The sequence below is a fragment of the Rhipicephalus microplus genome, unplaced genomic scaffold, assembly GCF_043290135.1.
Source record: "Rhipicephalus microplus isolate Deutch F79 unplaced genomic scaffold, USDA_Rmic scaffold_385, whole genome shotgun sequence".
Lineage (NCBI taxonomy): Eukaryota > Metazoa > Arthropoda > Arachnida > Ixodida > Ixodidae > Rhipicephalus > Rhipicephalus microplus.
The window spans coordinates 18730-27500 of NW_027464949.1; the positions used below are offsets into that span (position 1 = coordinate 18730).

The following is an 8771-nucleotide window of genomic DNA, read 5'->3' on the forward strand; positions in this document are numbered from 1 at the left end:
AAGCGAAACGGGGTCGATTCGAGCACGATATCGGCGTCTTTCGACGTGCTCGCCGGCGACCGTCGCACGAGTACGTCGCACGAGCGCGTCTGCCGGGGCGCCGTTTGCGAAGCCGACGCAAAAGTGGGAACCGCCGCTCGGATGATCGCCGCTTTCGGCAGAGTGAGTGTTGGCACTCCGGGGAAGCGAAACAGCGTGAATGCGCCCACGAAATCGGCGTATTTTGAAGTGCCCGCCGGCGACCGTCGCACGAGTACGGTAAACCGCGTCAGCCGGGGCGTAGTTCGGGACGCCGACGAAAAAGTGGGAAGCGCAACTCGGATCTTCGCCGTTTTTGCAGGAGTGAGTGGCGGCCCTCCTGCGAGACCAAGAAGCATCGATTCGTGCACGAATTCGGCGCCTTTCGACGTGATCGCCGGCGACCGTCGCTCGAGTAGGGCAAACCGCGTCTGCCGGGGCGGGCTTCGGGACGCCGATGCGAAAGTGGGAAACGCTGCTCGGATGTTCGCCGTTTTTGGCCGAGTGAGTGCTGGCACTCGGGCGAAGCCAAACGGGGCCGATTACGGCACGATATCGGCGTCTTTCGACGTGCCCGGCGGCGACCGTCGCACGAGTACGGTAAACCGCGTCAGCCCGGGCGGAGTTCGGGACGCCGATGCGAAAGTGGAGAACGCCGCTCGGATCTTCGCCGTTTTTGGAGGAGTGAGTGGCGGCACTCCGGAGAAGCCAAGGAGCGCCAATTAGCGCACGATATCGGCGTCTTTCGACGCGCTCGCCGGCGACCGTCGAACGAGTAGGGCAAACCGCGTCTGCCGGGGCGGGGTTTACGACGCCGACGCAAAAGTGGGAACCGCCGCTCGGATGTTGGCCGTTTTTGGCAGAGTGAGTGCTGGCACACCGGCGACGCGAAAGAGCGCGAAAGCGCCCACGAAAGTGGCGTATTTGGACGTGCTTGACGGCGACCGCTGCAGGAGTACGAAAAACCACGTCAGCCGGGGCGAGCGACCCACGGCGGTCTGGGTGCTTATCGCTGCTATTATAGGGGCACCCCGGCAGACGCAGAAAAAAAAAATTTTTTTTCGACCTTCTTTTTTGCTGGTCGAGCTCGGGTAACCCAGGTCGCAATGGGAGCCGCGCACGAAAGCGGCGTCGCGAGACGCGTTCGCGGTCGCTAGTCGCACGAGCTCGGCAACCGCGTCAGCCGGCGCGGAGTTCGGGATGCCGACGGCTAAGTGGGTACCGCTGCTCGGATGTTCGCCGTTTTTGGCCGAGTGAGTGCTGGCACTCCGGCGAAGCGAAACGGGGCCGATTCGGGCACGATATCGGCGTATTTCGACGTGCTCGCCGGCGACCGTCGCACGAGTACGGCAAAGCGCGTCTGCCGGGGCGAGGTTTGCGATGCCGACGAAAAAGTGGGAAGCGCCGCTCGGATCTTCGCCGTTTTTGCAGGAGTGAGTGGCGGCCCTCCTGCGAGACCAAGAAGCATCGACTCGCGCACGATATCGGTGTCTTTCGACGTGCCCGCCGGCCACCGCCGCACGAGTACGGCAAACCGCGTATGCCGGGGCGGGGTTGGCGACGCCGACGCAAAAGTGGGAACCGCCACTAGGATGTTCGCCGTTTTTGGCAGAGTGAGTGCTGGCACTCCGGCGAAGCGAAAGAGCGCGAATGCGCCCACGAAAGTGGCGTGTTTGGACGTGCTTGACGACGACCACCGCAGGAAAACGAAAAACCACGTCAGCCGGGGCGAGCGACCCATGGCGGTCTGGGTGCTTATCGCTGCTATTATAGGGGCACCCCGGCAGACGCAAAAAAAAAAAAAATTTTTTTTCGACATTCTTTCTTGCTCGTCGACCTCGGGTGACCCAGGTCGCAGTGGGAGCCGCGCACGAAAGCGGCGTCGCGAGACGGCTTCGCGGTCGCTAGTCGCACGAGCTCGGCAACCGCGTCTGCCGGGGCGGAGTTCGGGACGCCGACGGCTAAGTGGGAACCGCCGCTCGGATGTTCGCCGTTTGTGGCCGAGTGAGTGCTGGCACTCCGGCGAAGCCAAACGGGGCCGATTCCGGCACGATATCGGCGTCTTTCTACGTGCTCGCCGGCGACCGTCGCACGAGTACGGCAAAGTGCGTCTGCCGGGGCGGGGTTTGCGACGCGTACGCAATAGTGAGAACCGTCGCTCGGATGTTCGTCGTCTTTCGCCGAGCCAGTGCTGGCACTCCGGCGAAGCCGAACGGAGCCGATTCGGGCACGATATCGGCGTCTTTCCACGTGCTCGCCGGCGACCGTCGCACGAGTACGGTAAACCGCGTCAGCCGGGGCGGAGTTCGGGACGCCGATGCGAAAGTGGGAAGCGCCGCTCGGATCTTCGCCGTTTTTGGAGGAGTCAGTGGCGGCACTCCGGTGAAGCCAAGGTGCGCCAATTCGCGCACGATATCGGCGTCTTTCGACGTGCCCGCCGGCCACCGTCGCACGAGTACGGCAAACCTCGTCTGCCGGGGCGGGGTTTGCGACGCCGACGCAAAAGTGGGAACCGCCGCTCGGATGTTCGCCGTTTTTGGCAGAGTGAGTGCTGGCACTCCGGCGAAGCGAAAGAGCGTGAATGCGCCCACGAAAGTAGCGTATTTGGACGTGCTTGACGGCGACCGCCGCAGGAGTACGAAAAACCACGTCAGCCGGGGCGAGCGACCCACGGCGGTCTGGGTGCTTATCGCTGCTATTATAGGGGCACCCCGGCAGACGCAGAAAGAAAAAAAAAAAAATGGGGACATGGCGTGCGTCACCGTGCGGCTTCGCAGCGTTGCCGAAGTCGCCGAGCCCTTCGACTGAGCCGAACGGCGGACAGGGAACGTTGGTCGGCCGTTCTAACCTGTCGGTGCCACGCCGAGACGTCGTTAAGGAAAACCGCGTCGTGGGCCTCTACGACGCCGTCGAGTCGTTGTACGTTTGGTGTCCAGCGTGTCGGCGGCGAGTAGCGGACACGTCGTTCACGACTTCGGTCTTTCGCAGTCGACGCGAACTTGCGGAGAGTCGTGGTGCCTCACGTTTTCGGCAGAAACCGCGGCGGAATTTTCCCGTGCGTGCGCGCACGACCTCGGTGCTGTGCCGTCAGCGTAGTGTTGCACAAACTCGTGGCCTACCCAAGGTGCGGTACGTTTGCGGCCGTATCCTCGGTGGGAATTTCGTGAGTAGGGTCGCAAATTCTACGACCTCGGCGGGTTTGAGAGCGACGTAGACTTGTGGCACGCTCAACGTGCCACACGTTTCGGGGCACACCCGCGGTGAAATTTTCTCGAGTACGCTCGTATTAGTGCCCAAGGAGGTCTGGGTACTTATCGCTGCTATTATGTGGGGGTTCTCGTGAGCGGCGTACGCGAAAGCGACCGGGTGTCTGATATGCGGCGGGCTTCGGCCTCGTCAAGCGTGTCCTCGGGTCTGCTCCAGGGGAATCCACGGCAGTCGTCTGCAGCCTCATCCGCTTGATGCGTTAGGGGCTGGTTGTCGGACGGTGCCGTTTTACCACGATATCGAGGTGTGTTCCGTGTCGTCCTCGGGCGATTCAGATGCGAAAGCGCCGAAGACGCGGGCGTGACCCGTCGTCTGGCGGCTTTGCAGTCTCGGCTCCGTTGCTAGTTCCGGCCGGTCCACCGACAGTGCAGCGGGCTTGGGCAACCCGCACGGCGCGACCGAGTCGATGCAACGAAAAAGAGCGAGCATGAACGTGCTTCTTGCCGCACGGCTCCCACTCGTCTTTCGGGAAGGTTGTGCCGTAGCGAGCTCGAACGCCGTCATCTCGGAGTGCAAAATAAGCGTGTTGGGGCGCCTGAAGGTGGCCTCCGCCGCACACAGACTGCGTCCGGCCCGCCGAAGGCGAGGACGGACGCGCAGTCGAACGATTACCTGGTTGATCCTGCCAGTAATCATATGCTTGTCTCAAAGATTAAGCCATGCATGTCTAAGTACATGCCGAAATAAGGCGAAACCGCGAATGGCTCATTAAATCAGTTATGGTTCCTTAGATCGTTTCTTCCTACTTGGATAACTGTGGCAATTCTAGAGCTAATACATGCAGTGAGCCTGGAGCCCTTTGGGTAACGGGTGCTTTTATTAGACCAAGATCGATCGGGTTTCGGCCCGTATTGTGTGGTGACTCTGGATAACTTTGTGCTGATCGCATGGCCACGAGCCGGCGACGTTTCTTTCAAGTGTCTGCCTTATCAACTTTCGATGGTAGGTTACTTGCTTACCATGGTTGTTACGGGTAACGGAGAATCAGGGTTCGATTCCGGAGAGGGAGCCTGAGAAACGGCTACCACATCCAAGGAAGGCAGCAGGCGCGCAAATTACCCACTCCCGGCACGGGGAGGTAGTGACGAAAAATAACAATACGGGACTCTTTTGAGGCCCCGTAATTGAAATGAGTACACTCTAAATCCTTTAACGAGGATCAATTGGAGGGCAAGTCTGGTGCCAGCAGCCGCGGTAATTCCAGCTCCAATAGCGTATACTAAAGCTGCTGCGGTTAAAAAGCTCGTAGTTGGATCTCAGTTCCAGACGAGTAGTGCATCTACCCGATGCGACGGCTCGGACTGAACATCATGCCGGTTCTTTCTTGGTGCACTTCATTGTGTGCCTCGAGATGGCCGGTGCTTTTACTTTGAAAAAATTAGAGTGCTCAACGCAGGCGAGTCGCCTGAATAAACTTGCATGGAATAATAGAACAAGACCTCGTTTCTGTTCTGTTGGTTTTTGGAATACGAGGTAATGATTAAGAGGGACGGACGGGGGCATTCGTATTGCGGCGCTAGAGGTGAAATTCTTGGACCGTCGCAAGACGAACTACTGCGAAAGCATTTGCCAAGAATGTTTTCATTGATCAAGAACGAAAGTCAGAGGTTCGAAGGCGATCAGATACCGCCCTAGTTCTGACCATAAACGATGCCAACCAGCGATCCGCCTGAGTTACTCAAATGACTCGGCGGGCAGCTTCCGGGAAACCAAAGTATTTGGGTTCCGGGGGAAGTATGGTTGCAAAGCTGAAACTTAAAGGAATTGACGGAAGGGCACCACCAGGAGTGGAGCCTGCGGCTTAATTTGACTCAACACGGGAAAACTTACCCGGCCCGGACACTGGGAGGATTGACAGATTGAGAGCTCTTTCTTGATTCGGTGGATGGTGGTGCATGGCCGTTCTTAGTTGGTGGAGCGATTTGTCTGGTTAATTCCGATAACGAACGAGACTCTAGCCTATTAAATAGGTGCGGGGTTCCCAGCACCTTACAACCTTCTTAGAGGGACAAGCGGCTCCTAGCCGCACGAAACAGAGCAATAACAGGTCTGTGATGCCCTTAGATGTCCGGGGCCGCACGCGCGCTACACTGAAGGAAGCAGCGTGTCTTTATCCCTGTCTGAAAAGACTGGGTAACCCGTGGAACTTCTTTCGTGATTGGGATAGGGGCTTGCAATTGTTCCCCTTGAACGAGGAATTCCCAGTAAGCGCGAGTCATAAGCTCGCGTTGATTACGTCCCTGCCCTTTGTACACACCGCCCGTCGCTACTACCGATTGAATGATTTAGTGAGGTCTTCGGACCGATGTCCGGCGCGGCCTTTCGGTTGCGCCGGTCTGTTGGAAAGATGACCAAACTTGATCATTTAGAGGAAGTAAAAGTCGTAACAAGGTTTCCGTAGGTGAACCTGCGGAAGGATCATTAACGGATTGTGAAGGGTGAGCGCCTCAGCTGCGTCTGCGCCCGACACTTTCTGCCGCTGACCCCGTTTGGACGCGGGGTCGGCTTTTCCCCACGGGGCTGCCTGAATGTGGAGCGGCACCCCGTGACAAATTGTTGCGCCCAGCGGACGCCAACACCGCGACCTTGGACGGTCGGCCAGGTGGCGGACGCGGGTACAAACGGCGCAACGCACTCATAGGTCGGCTTTCGACCCGCCACTGCACCGTGGCTCGAAGCGCTCGAAATGCGCGACCCGACCGCTGCGGGACCGCCTAGTACTGTAAACAGGAGCGGCGGAGCGCGAACGGCGAGTCGTGGTTACGTCGGTAGAAGGCGAGGCTGCGCGTTCCCGAAACGCCAGCCGAGTGCCCTCCCGACCGTTCGAGCGTGCAAGAACGAGACCCGACAATCGCGCGGCGACTGCCAAGTACGAGAGGAACGGCACAAGCGTCGGCGGTCGGTCAAGGAACTGGCGATGTGACGGGTCCGCTGTGCACCAGTGCATACCGTCCCGCCGTCCGCGGCAAGCGCCTCCGCGTCCTCGGGTGACGGAGGCTGCCGGTCGGTTCTTGCAGGCGAGGGATCTCGCTGGCACCGGTTCGCGTTGACGCGCGGCCGGTCATGGCACGGCGATGCGACGGCCGAGGTGCGCAGTACTCGATGGAGGAACCGCACGCTCCGATGACCGTCCCGCCCTCCGCGGCGTATGCGTACCGACCGTAATGGTTGCAGCAGCGCCGGCCGGCTTTTGAATTCGCCACACGAAACACGGTGCGAGATCGCGGTTAGGGGAGCGTCGACGTTGCCAGGCGTTTTGCTTGCTGCCGAGGGAAAGGCGGCACGGCCACGTCGCGCTCGTCGCGATTAGCGGGTCTGCGCGCTTTGGGAAGGTGCCGCAACGACTTGCCGAAAGAGGAAGCACGGAAGAACGAGGGACTTGGACGTCCCGACAATTGAACGCACTTGCGGCCAGGCCCTTGCTGGCTTCGTTCTTCCGCCTCGAGTAGGCTCGTACGCGGCTCCGGCGCCGAAAGTGGTCCTTGGCACCGACTTCGGTGGACGTGGGAAGTGCCGCGCAAGTACGGCGCGCCTGGCTCCACCTGTTGGCTAAAGTAGGCAGCCGGATCGGCATTTTGGTGTGCGGTGGCAAACCGTGGATGCGAAAAAAGCTTGTGCGATTTCGTGGAACAAAAAGCGGGGGTCCCCCTTTTTATGCGGAGGAGACCGACCCGCCTGCCGTGGTGAACCGCGACGCCACGGTAAAAACGGGAGAGGCTTGTCGATGGGACCGTGCATCCCGCGCTCCACGGAGGCCGGGAGGCGGCCGCCCGAGGAAATGTGTAGCCGTCGAGGCCCGCATCTGCGTGCACTCTTATCCAAATGGGTGTACCGCAGGCATTTTCTGGTTAGGCGGGCCAATGAGAGCGAGCACACAACGATACCTACGGGTCCGGCTTGGAGAACCGGCTTCGACGCCTCCCGAGTATTTATAGAGGGGTGGACCACGAAAGCACTCGCAAGTAGCGAAAGCGAAACGCCGTCCGAAACACACCGTTTGCTCGATTTGCGGCAGCCGAAAAAGGCGCGGCAGAGTTTTGGAGTCCAAGCGTGCGCTGAAAAGCGCCCTTCTTGGCCACTGTTTGGCCGAGTGCCAGAAACGTTTGGTTTTGACTGTACGGAATTGAACAAACACTTTTTCACGACTCTAAGCGGTGGATCACTCGGTTCTCGGGTCGATGAAGAACGCAGCCAGCTGCGAGACTTGGTGTGAATTGCAGGACACACTGAGCACTGATTCTTTGAACGCACATTGCGGCCTTGGGTCTTCCCTTGGCTTCGTCTGTCTGAGGGTCGGATCACATATCAAGAGAGCCTTCGGCGCACAAGGGAACGTGAGCCGTCGACTCGTTTTGACCGCGTCGGCAACACGGACAGCACGCTGAACACCTCACAGCGAGCGCCAACAGCGGCCACTCAAGGGCGAGACGGTGGCGACCGTCGTGCCAGAGCCCAACCGAAACGGGGGCGACCGACTGCATTGAGGATGTGGCACCTCGTTGAGACCGCCGCAGGACTTCGAGTCGGAAGGAAGCCTGCAGGGAAAGTGCGGTGGAGGTTGCGTACTCCTCTCTGCGACCGGGCGCGCAAGAGCTGCGAGAGCCACGGACGCGCAACTTTAACGCACGGTAAACACGAGGAGCGAAAGCCGGCCAGCAAAGCTTCTCCAGCCGTGCGCAAAGTGCGCGAGATCGCAGCCTTGCGTTGCGCTTGTTGCCCTCGAAGTAAGCAGGGTGTCCCGTAGACCGGGCGCTCGAACACGCTGCGGGGCCGTGCCTCCTCCAGGCTTTGCCGCGCGAACAGGGAACGTTCGCGCGCAAAGCGCAGGGAGGTGAGGAGGCTGCGCCCGACGTTTGCGGTTCGCTGCGTACGCGGTTGATGCGGAGAGCACGGCGCGACGACTTGCCGCGAAGCGGAAAAAGTCTCCCGCACGAGTTGGCGAAACGTTGGCGAAGCTTAAGGCGTTCTCGTCGTAGTCCGCCGTCGGTCTAAGTGCTTCGCAGTTCCCGTCCCGTTCAAAAAACTGGGCCACTCCAGTTGGGGCGGGGGCGACGCTACACGAGACGATGCCTCTCGCCAGGCTGCGTGGCTGCCCTTGCGGCGGCGGCGACTGGCCTCGGCGGTGTTTGGGCTTTCGACACGGTCGTTTATCACGCAACTGCTCGGACGACGCACGCGCGCAGCGGAATGCCGCTTGCCAGCCTTGTGAAGATGTGACCCTGTACAGGGTTGCGGGCGCACTTGGTAGGGCGTCGTACTCGGTTCGCGATGGGTTTACGAACGTGTCCCGTCACTTCCACGTCACACCGGTTGTGCGCCGCACGCGTGCAGCGGGGAAGCCGATTGCCAGCCTTGTGAAGAAGTGGCCCTGTACAGGGTTGCGGGCGCACTTGGTAGGGCGAGCGCACGCGGTCGTGCAGGAAGTTGATGGAAGCGAATGTATCCGCTGTCGACCTCAGATCAGGCGAGACAACCCGCTGAATTTA

General features: G+C 60.1%; 3 non-coding genes across 3 annotated transcripts in view; all 3 read left to right on the forward strand.

Annotated features, from left to right (window-relative positions):
- The first annotated feature begins 3894 nt into the window (after positions 1–3894).
- LOC142794186 (small subunit ribosomal RNA) lies at positions 3895–5709 on the forward strand. The gene has a single exon (XR_012892138.1). It is a non-coding gene; the product is annotated as a small subunit ribosomal RNA (ribosomal RNA).
- Positions 5710–7428: 1719 nt separating this feature from the next.
- On the forward strand, positions 7429–7581 carry LOC142794190 (5.8S ribosomal RNA). Its single transcript, XR_012892142.1, has one exon. It is a non-coding gene; the product is annotated as a 5.8S ribosomal RNA (ribosomal RNA).
- A 1154-nt stretch (positions 7582–8735) lies between these two features.
- The window catches only part of LOC142794191 (large subunit ribosomal RNA), a 3958-nt gene continuing 3922 nt past the window's right edge, over positions 8736–8771 (forward strand). The window contains exon 1 of the ribosomal RNA XR_012892143.1: positions 8736–8771. This exon is cut by the window's right edge and continues 3922 nt beyond it. This is a non-coding gene — a ribosomal RNA (large subunit ribosomal RNA).